Genomic DNA, 17,440 nt, shown 5'->3' on the forward strand with positions numbered 1-17,440 from the left:
CAAATATTCAGTGATGGGAAGAAATATATGTGAATAAGTATGAAGTTCTCGTGGCTAACACTTCCATTCGATTTTTCTTATACAAAGAAAGAGAAATGGTAAGAGAATTATATAACTCAAGAGCCCTAATCCATCATGGAGTTTTTCCTAAAATCCAAATTAGCAGTGCTTAAATACAGAAGGGGAAAAAGGAAATGGAAACATAGGAAGATAAATGTCTTTATCACAGTCAGAAATTTCACAGGTAATGCCTTTGGAAGGAAGGAAGATAGCACTTTTTCTTTTCTTTTTATTTCCACATGTCTTTAAGTACAGGAAACACAGCTTCTTAGAATGGGCATTGTTGGGACTGTCTGCCCAGAAGTCCAGCCACTGAGATTGGTTCCCAGAAGGATAAAGGAAGTTCCAGCAAATTGTACCATCTTTGTTCCCAAGCATAGTGTCCATCGTGCAGCTTTTACCAGCATTGGAAAGAGTAGAGGAGTCTCCCATGAGATCCTATAAACTACTCAGAAGATTCCTTCTCTAAGCATTTAAGAGGGAAGTTGTTGGAGCATCCTGTAAGGTTACTTCTACATGACATCATCTTTTCTCTAACACAGTATTAGGGCTAAATTCATACCCTTGAAATATACAGGCCCAAAGTGCAACTTAGTGATTTGCTTGGCCTCAGTGACCAGTGTTGACTGTTACAAACCACCATGTGTGGCCCTAATTGATATTGACTCTGCCAAGGACACAGACATCTGTATAAACTGTGCGAAGTTCTCATTTGCTCTCAATCTTTAGTCTTGCATCTCCCTCCTCTCTTGTGATGGGAGTCTATGTAAGCACGCAGCAGTGAAGGCCATGGTTACCTCATATGACAAAGCACATTGTAAAAGTGGCAACATGGGGGATGCCTGTGGGGTACAAAGGAGCTGCATCCTGTTTCAGTCATGGTCACAAGTGGTCACACGGTCACATTTGTCAGGGTTTATGCACCGTCTACATGAAGAGGAGCACCCGTCCTGTCTCAGAGATCCCTGGGTCCAGGTGGCCCTCTGCACCTGGAAGGTGCACCTCCTCACACCTCCTCACACCAGGAAGGTAACATTTGCAGTTCTCTTTGTCAGCTAGGCATGAGAAAGGCCCCAGTGTCTGTTCATGGAAATTTTTCTTCTCAAATATATAGGAAAAGCCAGTGGTTGCATCTTTGCAACAGAAATGAGCTGAATGGCATAGATAACCAGGCTTGATCTTTGTGAAAAGCCTGTAGGTTAAACTATTCATAGGCTGTGATTTTTCCTAGACACTGAATACTTTCATTGATAACATCTCTTGGCAGACAGACGGTAAAAATATTCCTCACTGGACATTTGAAACCAACTTTCCCTACACCTCGGGGAGCAGAAAAGGGAGAGTGTAATTCCTTTCTTCTTTGTGGATCACTTTGGCTAGAATTCAGAAGGATCTTTTGGGGAAGCATCTGCAAATTTGGGGGAGTGCTAATCAATACTCCCCGAGACACAGCAGTATCATGAATACAGTGTGAGTTCTGCTGTTAGAAAATGTGGCATGAGTGGGACTCTACGGCATGGACAAAGTCACATAATTTTGGGGGTCCTCAGCTTTTCTGATCTATAAAATGGGCACAATAATAATAGCTGACACACTGAGTTGTTAGCATTATTATTTGGGTACCATGTTTCATTTCAAGAAAAGGGACCACTGGGTTGGTTCTGGTACTAAAAGTTCTGACACACATTCAGACAAGAGCACTATGAACCCTGCTCTAACAGAACTGACCTCGTTTGATCTCTCTCTGCCTGGAGGATGATCAGCCTAGCTGACCACTAACAAGGTATACAGAATAGTTATTGAACTTCCCTGAGTCTTTTCTATAACATAAAGATAATTATAGCTACTTCAGAGCATTGTTGTATTTACTGAAGCACCTGATTCAGGGAGAACACCTGGAACTCAGTAGGCACTCGATACTTAATATTATGAAGGGCTCATCATGTGCCTGGAATTGTGCCATATACATGTATCATCTCCATAGATCCTCATAAGAATGCCATGAAGGACGTGCTACTATTATATCCATTTTACCATTGAAGAAACTGAGGCAGAGAGATGCACCAAGTTTAAACTTGGACAGTATGACTCCAGAGTTCATACTCTTCTTACCCAGTCTGCTAAACTGCCTCTCCAAATCACACATTATTGATACTAAATACCCTTGATCTGGGCAGTGCCATCTGGGCATGCCTGGGAGCGCCTTGGTATTTGGACAGTGCTGGACTCCTAGAGGCATAGCTTAGAACCAGCCCATACTTGGATCTTTCCCTCTTTCTATCCTCACACGTAGAGTAATAAACCCTCCACTATCTGTTCTACCTCTCCCCTTAGGATAAAGGACTGGGGTGGGAGATTAGGAAGACCGCGTAATAGGAGCAAGAAGTAAAAGAAGGAGGATCATTACAACAAATGATCCTCTAACAAAGAAATGTAATTACAACAGGATTCACAACATGAGAAGAGGGGGGACCATGGCGGATGAATTAGACTTTTCAAGGACACCTTGATTATTTCTCTCACTCATGGATCCCAGTTTCAACTTGGATGGTCCTGCAAGTTCTACTCAGAAATACTACATAGAGTTGCCGACTCTACTTAGTTTCTAAAAATAATGTGACTTGTTGCAGTTTAGCACCCTCATTGCCTTTTCAAAGGTGAAAAACCTACCTCACTGTTAGCAAAAGGAATGAACATCAGTTTCCAGTTTATTACAAGCAGATTAACAATTCCCCTTGTAAAGGCATGGAAAATTGCAGGGGCAGGGGAGGAAATGTAATATAAAAAAATATCTCCAACATTCATAATTGAATTGGATTCTTTTAAGAAGAAATTTATAATATATAATAGAAAGAATGCATGTAAAACACATGAATTAGGAATTCTACAAAGTATATGCATAACTGACTACGCTCTACTGTGGGCTTTGCTCTATTGTGCTTTTTATTCAGGTTTTCAGTGTGGGTAGATCTTAGATTTTTAAAGTTATTTTCTTGGAGAGGGCAAATTTAAAGTATAATCATAGTTTAACTTGTTCCCTAAACTAATTCCCTTTTCTTTTGTCCCAAGGCTTTGAACTGCTCTGTGTGAGTTTTATACTTGCCCTCAGAATCCAAGTTAGTTAGCTCAGAATGGCTATCCTTGTTGTTAGAAAGCATGAAATAGTTTTGACATGCCATGTTCCTCATTGACCCTTTAATTCTCTTCTAACGCAAAACATCAATGGACACTATGCCCTAAAATCTTTTATTTTTAAATATCCTTCGGAAGTCTCATGTATTCTTAGAAAAGATGGCTTCTACCAGACCTTAGAAAGCCACTTTGTATGTTCTTTTCTAAAGGTAGAATGGTCACATCGCCATGACTGAGCTTGTGAAGGGCTATTTTCTTTCTTGTCTTTCTGCATTATCAGTCATGTGTGATGTGTAACAGGGAAGTGGTTTCAAAGGCTAATAATTAAAGGAAATAATACTGAAAGCAAAAATGAGGACATTCACATTTTGAACAAAGTATAATGATTACCCTCAAAGAGTAAAGTACTAACTTTGAAAGTAAAATGTACAGTCAGTAAAGAATAAAAATGATAGAAACAAGCAAACAAAAGCTGTAAATATTGCCTTCAAGAGAAAAAAAAGAGTAAGTTATTTCACTTAGGCACGTTTTAATTCTTTCTCACAAAGGCTCTGCTACAAACATTAATTCCCCAAATTACTCTGATGCTTCTTACTTCCGACTCCCCACCAGCTCCAGAATCAAGAACTTCTCCAGGCAGGACTGGTTTACAAGCACATACATCGAGTATGCACTAAATCTTATTCAATCTGTCTCCAGAATGTCTTGGAAAGTGCTACCGCAATCCACCCTAGAGCTGGATAACTTAACAGAACGACAACAACCCAGACCAGTAACCACAAGATTAGAAGAGAAAAAAATTCGCTAACTTCAGAGGAACAAATTACAAGTGAAATGTCACTATATTCCTTCTTTGGAGACTCTCCTGTTTCAAATGTACACTCTGTCCTGATCAGAACAAAACCCCAAAGACCCAAAGGAACTGTGTGCCTAGGTTCATTTTTGACTTTTGCTTTCCTTCAGCATCTCCCTGGGCATTCCTTTGGTCTTCCTGCAGGCCCCCACTCCCCCCCCAATCCACTCCTGGGAGGCTGAACAAGAAGAAAACGAGCTGAAATCATTTTACCTGAGCACTGACTCTTGGGTGGCGGCAGGGACAGTCTCACGAGCGGCGCCTGTTGCTTTCATTTTGCTGCGTCTGGGGCTGGTCATCCCGTTAATAATGCTCTTATGACCGCCCACTGGAAAAAAAGCCACTTGCCCAGCTCTTCCCCCAAGAGACGTTTCAAGTAAGCAATGAACTTGGGCAGATTAGCCCCTTGGAATGTGCCGCCTTGGGATTAGCCTCACTAAGAATCCCATGGACATTCCCTTGCAGCCCTCAAATACTGCTTGATTTGAACATCTAATCTGACGCCAGAAGAAAAACAAATCCCCAGAGAGATCGGATTTAACTGGCACAAGTCCTGACAGGCTCTCCCCCCTTGGCTTTTTCCATTTTCAGAGAGAAGCTTTCTGCAAGTGCGATAAGGTGTTCTGAGTTCTGAAAAGTTCAACTTGGGAAAGCAAATCCTTCTAAAGAAACAGTGTATTAATGCTCTGAGTGGTTCTAACACACAAGGGGCATTGTTCATTCCTCCCCAAAGAATGGAATGATAGCATTTCTTTAAAGAGGAGCTGCTAAAAACTCTGAATGTTTCAAAGGACTGGTCTGGTCCCTGAAAGGGAGCACAAGTAGAATAAAGTTGGACTTTGTCAGCGTCTTTCCACAACTTCTAAAATGTCAATAAAATGATAAGACTTGTCTGATCACACCTCTCATCCTTGGCCCCACCCTGACAATTGCAAATGTGTGACTGGAAACCTACACTGTCCTGTTTCCCTATGAAAAAGAGATGAGCCGGGACCATTCCAGATCATGGACGCAGACTTTAGGCAGGATGGTGTCTGCCTGGGGTGGCCCGACTGGGAGCTTCTGGCTCACACAAAAAGGTCCCTTTCAAACATCATCCAAGAGTGAATTTTTTACCTAACAGTAGTTCTTAACTAGATAAGTGAACAAATTGGGAGAGTAAAGAGCTCTGATTTCAACAAGGCAAAAATACTTTTTAAAAAAGTAAATATATAAGCATTTCATCTCCAAAGGATTTATCTCCTCCCTTCCAGAGAGAAGCCAGAGCAGAGGGGCGCCTGGTTTTGAGTCCAGAGTCAGGCTCTGCACTGACAGTGCAGAGTCTGCTTGGGATCCTCTCCCTCTCTCTGCCCCTCCCGGGCTCTGGTGTGCTCTCTTTTGCACGTGCGCACTCTCTCTCAAAAATAAGTAAACATTAAAAAAAAAAAAAAAGAGGTCAGAGCAGAGAGCTGGTATTTATGGTCAACAATAGGGACTGTAAATCTGTGAGGGCAATGCCACTTTGATCTTTTATTTCCCTGAAAATACCTAGTATGTGTTAAGAGAACATTCACTGGTAGTCACAGTGTGAACTGGATGACTTATTCCAAACTTGGATGGAATACTTAGCCTTCTCCTGGCCTCTCTGCTGTTTCCAGGATTGATCTCCTTCAAACTCCGGTCTCTCACATACCAAGTTCACCCCAGACACAAGAGTCAATAAACTACCTAATGACATTCAACTGAGGATGCAGTAAAATCAGCAAGACGTTCAAGTGAAACATCAGACTGAGCTTCAGCATTAAATGTGTGATGGAGAAGTCCCTTCGCTTGTCTTCAGGAGCTGGCTACAGAATAGTGACAGCCTTGGTAATGTGCATCCCCTCCTTTCACGCAGCAGTAACACTCCTATGTATTTTATTCTCAGGGAATCACCAGAGATGTGAGCCACAGAGATGTTCACTGCGTCTTTATTTATAACACAGAAAAACTGGAAAAAGTTCAGCAAGGGGAAGCTAATTGAACTAGGCTCATGCTGTTGGATGATGATCATAATCAAGTTTCAGAAAACTAATTACATACAGAAATACATATTTTCACATTCTTGTGTGAGGCAAGCAGGCATAAAGGAGGAAGTGAAGAATAATTATAAATTTTAAATACAGACAGACATGATAGGTAGGAAATACACTTAAAGGGGAGACTAATTTTTTATTTTTTTTAATGTTTATTTATTTATGAGAGAGAGGGAGAGACAGAGTGTGAACAGGGGAGGAGCAGAGAGACAGGGAGACAGAATCAGAAGAGGCTACAGGTTCTGAGCTGTCAGCACAGAGCCCGATGCGGGGCTCAGAATCACAAGCTGGGAGATCATGACCTGAGCCCAAGTCAGACTCTTAACCAACTGAGCCACCCAGGCGCCCCAAACTGGAACTAGTTTTTATTTTCTTCCTTTTCTTTTTCTAAATTTTCCTAAATTTTCCCCTCTAACCATACATTTGTAGCCATAAAACTAAATTCTTTGTGGACAGATCTCCAGATTTCTTAAATTTCAACTATTAAGCTTAAGATGACAGGAATTCACTAAGAAGAGTAGTTCAGGAAGTGACTTAGGAATAATTCAGTCAAAAGAGAGGGCACTTGGCTGGCTCACTCAGTAGAGTGGATGACTCTTGATCTTGGGGGTTTTGAGTTTGAGCCCCACGTTGGGTGTAGAGATTACTTAAAAATATAGAGAGTGGCACCTGGGTGGCTCAGTTGGTTAAACATCCAACTTTGGCTCAAGTCATGATCTCATGGTTCATGAGTTTGAGCCCTGCATCAGGCTCTGTGCTGACAGCGCAGAGCCTGGAGCCTGCTTCCGATTCTATGTCTCCCTCTCTCTCTGCCCCTCCCCCACTCATGCTCTGATTCTCTCTCTCAAAAATAAGTAAGCATTAAAAAAGAAAGAAAGAAAACACAGAGGGCTCAGTGGGGAATAGTTGGAAAGAAAATTTCTGTATGGTGCTGGATGAGACTTCTCGAGTTTAAAGGAGGTGGGGGAAGGAAGGGATCAGAGAAGAAAAGGAAAAAGACAAGAAATGGGAGACAGAGAAGAGGAGGAGGGTTGGTGGGCAGGCAAGCACCTGAGAGACAAGAAGCTGGTAGGCTGTAGACTATCTGTGTGACTGAATGAATTTGTTATAGATGATCCCTCCAATGTAAGAAATATTTTAAGATTTCAGCTTTCTTCAACCCCCTTCATCATCAGATGCTACTTCAAACCTTCATCTGATTTACTTTAAATCTTGAATTCCCTCCCATTCACACTGCCCTTGTATTGTTCTTAACTCTATTCTCTCTCATCTTACTTATATATATTTTTTTCTTTTTGCTTCTTTTCCTTTATAGAGGGAAATGTTTGATAGGGACCAGAACATGTGGCATCTTCCACGAACTTTATACCAAAGACAAAAACATTATCTTTAGAACCATGAGCATTTTTGTTTAAGAGAATGGGAAGCCCCAGGTAAAGTCAGCACAGAGATGCTTTCACAAGAGGCCGCAGATAATCTCCAGGACCCTTTGATTTGAGAAGGTAATTAGTTCCACAGAGACTTGTAGCTCTCGGCCATACTGTCCATATGGGTCTTTTTAGAATCTCTTATGCATCACCCAACAATGCAACTCCTGACAGGGTACATTTCTAGCCTGTTTCAGATGTAGTTTACAGAGAATATAATCTGAATACTAACAAGAGGAAACCACAAGGGTAATGCTAACTATGGTTGTTCTTTACGTAGTGGCAGAATACATCATCCTCCTAATTCATCATTAAAGAAAAAGATCATGCTCAAATAGAATATACTAAAAACTTTCCACTGGTACCTAAATCAATTTTAAAAATGGAAATCAGATTTTCTACAAGCAGCAACTAGATTTTGACATGAAAAAAATGCCTATTTCACTGTCATAAAGATGTCCAAAGCATTTACTTTTTCCTGGAGGTCCACATTTGACAACAGCAACAAAAAGAACATGATGTGGAGTGGGAGTCAGCAAACATTTTCTGTAAGGGGTCAGATGGTTAATAATTTAGGCTCTTCGTGGCACCATTTATCTCCACCATTGAAACAGCAGAGTTACCAGCAGAGACAGAGTACGAACAGCAGAGGGGCAGGGAGAGAGGAGGACACAGAATCCAAAGCAGGCTCCAGGCTCTGAGCTGTCAGCACAGAGCCCAACACAGGGCTCGAACTGACAAACCGCAACATCATGACCTGAGCCGAAACTGGACACTTAACCGACTGAGCCACCCAGGCAACCCTTTGATGGGCATTTTTAATAGCTGGGTTTATGTTAATATATAATATATATGCAGTGGCTAAACCTGTACTTTAACAAATGCTATTCCCTGGGGACATGCATTTTCCCTTTTGGAGTTGGGAAAAAATGAGTCTGTTAAAAATGTTTAATAAATTAGAATAAAAATCATTTGTAGATCAGAGAAAAATCATGATGTATCACAAAAGTGACTGGAGTTTGGGAAACACAGGAAAAATCCTTCTTAAATGTTCCTTGTTTTCATTCTAAAGCTTGACAATAAACACACTGTGGTCTCTAACATTTAGAGTTGCAGTTGACCTATAAAGTAAAAATAATGCTAGAGAAACATCACAAAGCCAGCTTCCTCCAGAGCGTGCTGCCACCAGTATGTTCTTCCTAAAATAATCGATTAGAACACCCCTCAGTCAGTACCCTTCTGTGGCTCCCCATCCCCTGCATGATCATGTCACTTCAGTAATTAAAACCTTTAGGAAATGGCTTTGGAGGTAACTTTATTACAATCTCTCCCTTTTCCTCCAAATCTTTGAACACATTGTGCCCCAGCAAACTAAATTATTGATTGTTCCCCTAATGTACCATGTTATTCCACACTTCTCAACCTTTGAATATGCTGTCCCATTTGCCTGGAAATGCTAAGTTCTGGGTTCTATACTTAGTCAATGCCTCTTCGTTCTTCCAGACTCTGTACAAAGTACTGTGTATTCTAACAGGCTCGGCTGCCCAGTGCCAGACACAATGAATCACCACAACTACTATTCCACTTCTGTACCTCACCCCTACTTTCATTAGGGGAAAAGTCATACGGTATATAATTATTGATTTTCCTGTCAAAATTGATAATCATTCATTGTCAATTTCCCCTGTAAATACTCAGTACTCCAGGTCTGTTATGGAGAGAGAGACAAAGACAGAGTGCGAGCAGGGGAGGGTCAGAAAGAGACGGAGACACAGAATCTGAAGCAGGTTCCAGGCTCTGAGCTGACAGTACAGAGCCCAATGCAGGGCTCAAACTCACAAACTATGAGATCATGACCTGAGCCGAAGTCAGACGCTTAACCAACTGGGCCCCAATTTCTCATTTTTAATAAATCATCTTTGGGGGAGAATTCTTCGTGCCCTGAAATTATTTATACCAAAATTCACATTATAGCCTCTACAACTTAAATCATAGACACCTTAACATAAAGTTAAATTATATTTTTATTACCAGATTGGGAAAAAATTCAATAAGTTATGCTTTACAATTATAAATGAAACTCATTTTTTATCAATAGGTAATGCTGTGTAAATTATACTTAAACACATTCAAAATTTTTATGTAGATGTTAATACGAATATATATAGGAATGTTAATCTCACAGGCATTTTCATAAACCACTTAAAAATATGTTTCCATGTTTCTTTGGAAAATTGTTTCCTCATCATAAAGCAGCTAATCACTGCTTGGCGATAATACATCATACTTATAAAGAATTTTACAGTTCACAGAATGCTTTCATAAATAGCATTTCATGAAATATTCCCAGGAACTCCATAAGGCAGGTATTATAAAATTCCATTACCCAAATAAAAAGCTGGGGCTTACAGAGGTTAAGCATCGTGCCAAAGTTATACATCAGCTACTGTGTTACCCTGAGAAACCCAAAGTCTTGTGCTCCTATTGGGGTACAGTGAACCCTGCATCTCTTTATATTTTGTGGGTGATTTTAGGGGTGCTGAATGACCTTTTTCTTCTCTGTAGTGCAACAAGGATGTTGTCATCATCCTGATCTTAACAAAAGTATACATACTTCATCAAGCCTAACAGACTTGAAAATTTGAATGAGGATGTAGATCTCTATTTCAAAACATCCCATTTTTAGTCAAGGATTAGCCACTTGTTTGAAAGTAATAGCTGTGTCCATAGATGGTAACATAAATACTTAACAGCCACATACATACTCTCAGGGACTTGACTGCCTCCATCGACAGAAAAACAGAGCTACAGTAGTGCTGACCCCGTAAAACTGCTGTACGTCTTTTAAGAGATAATGATAGGAGAAACTTCAGAGAAGGAGAAAATGAAAGAAAAACTCACGATCAACAAAACTAGGAGAATGACACACTCCACAAGAGCCAGGATGTTTAAAATGATGAGTCATTCGTTGGAAAGAAGTGTCTGTGTAATAGTGTGGGTTCACAAATCGTGGCGGGGCGGGGCGGGGCGGAGGGGGGGGTCTGTATTCATGGAGGCTGCTCCCATGGGAAATACAACTTTGTTTTCTATCAAGTAAATGAGGAGCTGGAGTGAGGTGAAGTCCTCCTTTATGCCCTTAATTCTGTTTACCTTACTACTCATTCCTGAGCTGTTCTGACTTTGTCAGGAGCCAAAGAAATAGGCTGAGTTGTGAAATGGAAACATTTTGTGTTATGTAGAAATGTGGAATTTACATGACAAATAACATCATAGATTCAGAGGCTAATTTCTATTTTGTTTACCTCTCTTGTCCTGGAAGGACCAAAGACTTTGAGAAGAGGGTAAGGATGGATGGGTAGCTGTAGTTGTATTTGTAGTAGAATTCCCACATCAGGATTCACTACTAAGGAAGCCAGTCCCCTTTCTCTGTCCCACCCTCTGTGTGTGTGTGTGTGTGTGTGTGTGTGTGTGTGTGTGTGTGTATACACACATAGATAAAGTTTAAGATATAAGGTATCTGTGTGGCTCAGTGAGTTGAGTGTCTGACTCGATTTCTGCTCAGGTCATGATCCCAGGGTCATGGGATCGATTCCTGCATCAGGCTCTGCACTGTGTGTGAAGCCTGCTTAAGATTCTCTTTCTCTCTCTCTCTCTCTCTTTCTCTCTCTGCCCCTTTCCCCTGCTCACACTTTCTCTCTCTCAAAATAAATAAACATTAAAATATACATACAAATACATATTCGTATTTCTATATCTATCTCTATAATACATAATATATTCTATATTCTATATTACTGTTTTATGTTGTATTCATATTTTTATATTACATTTGCTCTTAATTTTGCATATTATATTTTTAAAATATATTTTATAATTATTAAAATATATTTGTAATCCTATATTTACATATATTTATAAATATTTTTATATATACATTTTGAAGTTATTTTTAAAATTCTTATCATTCTAACTACTTTAAAGTATTTTGATTTATCTGAGATACTGATTTATCTTAATCAATGAGTGATTTCCATTCTCAGGTCAAACTCTTTACCCTCACGAGGGAAAGACCTAAATCTGGCTGTGGGATTTTATTCCTAAAATTCTGATTGTCTTTATCCATTCAAAGCTGTCATGAGGCAGAGCCTGGTGGAAGCATGACTGATCAGGAGTCCCGAAATACACATCTCAGCCATGGCTTGTTGGTGACTATGTGTGTGATCTTGGGGAAATGACTCAATCTTGGTGATCTCTTGGGTCAACCTCAGTTCTCAGAGCTGGGGACTCAGCGAGTCAGAACCTGACAACTTTGTTGTGAGTCCCTCATTAGTGTCTACAGAGTACATGTAGAGGCGTTTTGAAAATGAGGGTTTTTTTTTAATTTTTGCAAATTCGTGGAACCATTATTCTTTTGATAACAAAAATGTAGCAGAGAGCACACGGTTTTGTGCCTACTGAGACAAAGTACATAAGGAGATTTGAATTAATAAATAATCCCTTAAAGAATTCTCACTAGATGCCAACAATTCTTAAGAATGCCCCCGGTTTAGCAATCTGGCACACATGAGAAGTTCTAATTCTGTTTCAGTAAGATTCCAAGTATTATTAAGACATTATTACAATTAATTAATATTTGACATTTCTAGTTCTGCCATTGGGAGAGTTTTCAAGACCAGTTCTCTTCCCTCATCCACCACCAAATGATAAATCAAATCTTGGTGATCATTCAGATCAGAATATGCAGACTGCCTGTGATTTGTACTTTTTTCTAAAACCTAACAATCAAGCATTATTTAACTGGAGAGACTGAGATCAAATCAATCTCATTTTCATCATCAGAAGTAAGTTATAAGCAAACAGATCCAGCAATGTCAATGTGAAACTTCCTATTACTCTCTGGAGATGAAAAATTATTAGGTGTTAAGTTAATGCAGCATAGGTGTATTTCTGTCTGATAGCCATCTTTCTCTAATTACTAGATTGTTAGCTAGAAAATAAAACCATCCACATAAATTCAGCCTCTGCTTATGTTGTACGAAAGTTTTAAGGTGGTTCAAGTTTATTAGGCCTAGCTTCAAAATACTGTCCTTGTCTTCTCTTACATACTCAATACCAAAGCTCGTATCTTTTTCATTTATTCTTATCTTTGTATAATATAAAATCTCGATGGAAGATTTTAGGACCTGGAAGATATAAATACATATGCTAGCTTTTTCTAAATATATTAATTTAAATTTGATGCACCTAGAAATGAACAGAAATTCAATACTAGGTATAAAAAATGACAGTAGGTAGTACAGAAATACAGATTCAGTCTCCAATTTGTGTTCCATTGGATGGCAGCATGATTTTTTTCTCCTCTATTTTCATAGCACCTCACCTCACTCTAATGTAGAGAATTCCAATCTTTGAATATTTGATACCAAAATGAATGTCTGATAGCAGTATTCTTTTGAAAGAAGCTATGCTAATAAAGATATTTTATTTTATTTTTAATTTTTTAAAATTTTTTTGTTTATTCATTTTTGAACGACAGAGAGACAGAGCACAAGCAGGGGTGAGGCGGAGAGAGAGGGGGACACAGATTCTGAAGCAGGTTCCAGGCTCTGAGCTGTCGGCACAGAGCCCGGCGCGGGGCTCTAACTCACGAAGTACGATATCATGCCCTGAGCTGGAGTCGGACGCTCAACGGACTAAGCCATCCAGGTGCCCCATAAAGGTATTTAAAAAAACACACTGTACTGGCTTCCTAATTTGTCCCCCTCGCTGTCCATCTAGCATAAATCTCTTTTTCCCTCTTAAAGAGATTTTCTTGGAGCAGTTTTAGGTTTGAGGAAAAATTGAACAGAAGTACATAGAAGACTCATTTTTTCCCCACCCCCATGGTTTCCATCTTATTTAACATCTTGCACCGGTGTGCTACATCTGTTCCAATTTATGACCTGATATGGATACATTTGCCTTAACAAAACCCACAGTTTATATCAGGGGTCACACTTTGTGATGCACAGTTCTCTGGGTTTTTGCCAAATGCATAGTATCATGACTCCATCATTGCAGTATCATGTGGAACAGTTTTAGTAATGGCTGTTTAAAATAATGAACTGGCTCGTGACATTCCCTGGCCCCCAAATCATCCAGCTTGTCACTTGTCACTACTTCTAGAAGAAAATCTAGATCCTCAACTGGTCCTCAGTCTTGCATAGTTTCCTCATCCCCGCTCACTCCCTCCAGCCACACCAACCTCCTTTCAGATCCATGACTGCTCCAAATAAAAAGACAGAAGAGTAAAAATGTCATTAGTCTTTAATTTGAATACTACTTTTTGAGGAAACATGAACAGATAATATTCACCACCTGGGTGAAGGGGGTTGTGGACGATTTAATGTTTCAATGTTTCAAATGTAAATTTTCATAAGCAGCAATTCTTTACAGATTTATTTAAATAATAATGTGATCTAAGATTCCTATTGGCACATGAGGGCTAAGTGTAATAAGTGTTCAGTAAGTAAAGTCAGGTCATTAACGACTGGGAAATCATGGAGCAGAGATGAAGTATCCTGATTCACCTACCAACTTAAACTCCAAACCCTAAGTTTGCAAGAGATGTTCGGTCCTTTCCCCAATATTTAGTAAAACTTGGGAGCCACACCTTTTTTTTTTTGCTAGCTCATGATGTAACTGCAAAGGAAAGTCATAAATATACACACACACACTCTCTCACACACACTGTCTTTTATTCAAACAAGTATTTCTTTTTCCTTTTCCTTTTTGTTTTGAGTACCACAGGTCATACTGATGTGGACATGACTGTTAACTACTGACCCTCCCTGAGGTCCCAGTAAATGAAGAACAGTAATAAAGTAAGGGACACATATAAATGCACACGTATGCATTGTGTCCCACTTGGGATCCCAGAATTAGTTATTTGAAGGTGAATTATTATGAGAGAGGGTATGCATTTCACAAATGTACAAATCCAACATTTCATAAGGGAGAACCAGGTAGAGAAAACAGCTCTGTGTGCTTACAGTTCTCAGGGCAGAAATCTTTCAACAACCATTAAGAATAAAACATAGGGGCACCTGGGTGGCTCAGTTGGTTGAACGTCCAACTTCAGCTCAGGTCATGACCCCGCGGTTCATGGGTTCAAGCCCAGCATTGGACTCTCTGTTGGCAGTGCAGAGCCTGCTTTGGTCCTCTCTCTCTCTCTCTCTCTCTGCCCCTTCCCAGCTCACACACACTCTCTCTCTCAAAAATAAATAAACACTAAAATAATAAAATTAAAAAGAACAAAATGTAAAGAAAAGCTTTGTTGCAGAGGTAATTGCACTTCATTAAAGTTGATGCTACCTAGAGCCTGACTCTGACCACTACAGGGAGAATTTGAAAATGGGCCATCAGACCTGGATTCGCTTATTTCTTAATTAATTTACATCAGCATTCAAGAACATCTGTTGAACACTAAATCATGTGCAAATCGTTTTTTAAGCTGCAGAAGAAGTACAAAACTTTACGAAGACCCTACTTTTCAGTGTATGCTGTGTTCCAGAGCAATGCTTTTCAAATGATTTGTGGGGAAGGATCATTTAAAGTAAGTGTTCAATCCATTAAAAACTTTTTTATAAAATGCCCTAAAATGATGATGCCTGTGGACTTTGTGGTAGTGGCGAATCGCTGTAAAAATTTCTAGTTGTTCATTCTCAATTTTTGCCGTTCTCTCATTTTTCACAAGCAGGTTGGGGGCTGGCACCAGCTTGCAGACCGTAAGGCACCACCCAGTTTTGGCCAAGAGAAGTATCTGAGCTGAGTCTGGCAGACAGCTGGTGCAGAATAGACACTTAAATGATTTTTGTTGTGTTTCGAATTAATTAAATTTGTCCTTCACCATTTCTATGATTTCAGGGAGGTGGCTTCAATTTAATTACCTATTCCCATGCTTTCTACTTCTTAAGATTTAGCTTTAATTTTCCTTTCTTCTGCTCTTTCCATCTCCACAATGGAAAAATGTTCCCTCCTGAGCTGCAAGTACGTACTTTTCTTTCCCTGCCTGTTACCACTTTCTGTCCTTATTGATGGTGCACAGTTATTTTATATCCTCACATGCTCACTTAGGGCAGTGGCCATATCTACTTACCTTTTTACTCTCTTCCCTTACCCCAGTGCCTGGTCCCTAATAGACTCTTAAGAAATATTTGTGAAAAGAGTGGATAATACTATATAGTTATCAAGAAAATAGATCACTCAACTGTGGATGGAGCATTCTTTAAGATGTTCATCAATGGACACTTTACTCTTCTGTTTTCCTGACATGTTCTGTACCAATGGAACCGTCAAGTCTTAAAATACTGGGCAAAATGAACCCATCGGTCTTAAAGTATTGCCACTGAATTGGCTGATTGATTTACTGGATCACATGTTCACACACACCACGCAGGGGCATGCGCGCGCGCGCACACACACACACACACATTTCTTTTTGTTGTTGCTGGGATCTGGTAGACACACTCCAACCTCTGCTTTTACCAATTCTGCATTACAGAAAACATACTGAAAAGCAGTGAAAAGAGAGAAATATATAAAAATGTATTAAGTCTCCACCCTTCCTTTTGTTGGCATTAAAGCTTACTAACATATTTGAAGAACAATGGGTCCATACTATCATTCTTGAATGTCTGGAAATCATATTTTTGGAGTCTAAGGAAAAAAATCTTAGAAAGTCTTTTGATTGCAATATGTTATTTTGAAGGTACAAGAAGTCTTTTCTTAGTGTTAGATGTCATTATTTAAATCCAACCATTTGTTAAGTAGTATAATTGCCCGTCAATTATGTTTTCCCACTGAATTTAGATGTTATACCACTTTTCTGCTCAAAAATCTTCAAGTCATAGAAAATACAGGCTGATGTAGATGATACAAAAAATAATTATAGTCGTGTAATTCAAAATAACAGAGAAGATCAGAACCTTTGTTTCTTAGATAGCCTTTAAGTGATGGTCCTTGCCAGCCTCAATTGTATCCAAACAGAAAGTTCTGCATTTTCTGTGTTAAAAAAATGAAATGGTTCCAAGAGAATCCCAAATAGCTGGATGTTAGTTGGTATTTGCGTATGTGTGGAGTTCTGTATGCCCTGGATGGGCTTATATGATTAATTAGTCCAAATGATTGAGGACAAAATCTTGAAGGGCTTTGTTCAGTTTAATTCTATGGCTCCCTTTCTTTGTGTTCTTCGATGCACAAATTTACCTGCATCTGTACAGCTCTGCTCATGATTTAACATTTAAGACCTAACCGATGCATTCCTCAAGACACTGTTACTATCACCTTGAGTCCCTGTGTCAGGCATCAAAACAAATCATTTGGAGAACATCCACGTGAATGCTAAACCACTCAGTTAGTGATTTTGCTTATAGTCTTCTATAAGCAATGCTTAGGAAAAAATGCTTAGGAATGCTTAGGAATGCTTAGGAAAAAAAAGAGAGAGAGGCAAAGCGATAGCCTGCTTGTGTTTCTGATTATGATCAGTCGCAAAGTATTCCACTGCCTCAGTTTCTCCTTTTGCAAACCTAAAGCATACTGCCCATCTCTTGTTACCTCCCAAGGGACTGTGGTCTGGATTGATAATGTGATGACAACCCTGGATTCTTTGAGTATTATATGAGGACTTGTTAGCTGCCGCGCTGGCTTGTCCTTTGCAAAATAAAACATTCTTTGAAGTGTTTTTCGTACAACCAGTGGCAGAATTTAAGCAGTTTTATATTACATTCTTGTTTGACTTATACCTAAGTGTCAATTTTCTTTGGATTAAAATGACTCTGTATAAATTAATGTGACTTTAAAAAAAAGCACACACACACATACATGTGACCAACTATTAGGAGTTTTCTGAGTTTAAGTTAACATGGAATTTGATT

General features: G+C 39.4%; 1 protein-coding gene across 7 annotated transcripts in view; it reads right to left on the reverse strand.

Moving 5' to 3' along the window:
* TRPM3 (transient receptor potential cation channel subfamily M member 3) overlaps positions 1 to 17,440 on the reverse strand; it is a 495,179-nt gene that overhangs the window by 257,344 nt on the left and 220,395 nt on the right. The gene's annotated exons all lie outside the window — the stretch shown is intronic.

The sequence above is a fragment of the Panthera onca genome, chromosome D4 (assembly GCF_046562875.1).
Source record: "Panthera onca isolate mPanOnc1 chromosome D4, mPanOnc1 haplotype 2, whole genome shotgun sequence".
In the NCBI taxonomy this organism is placed as follows: domain Eukaryota; kingdom Metazoa; phylum Chordata; class Mammalia; order Carnivora; family Felidae; genus Panthera; species Panthera onca.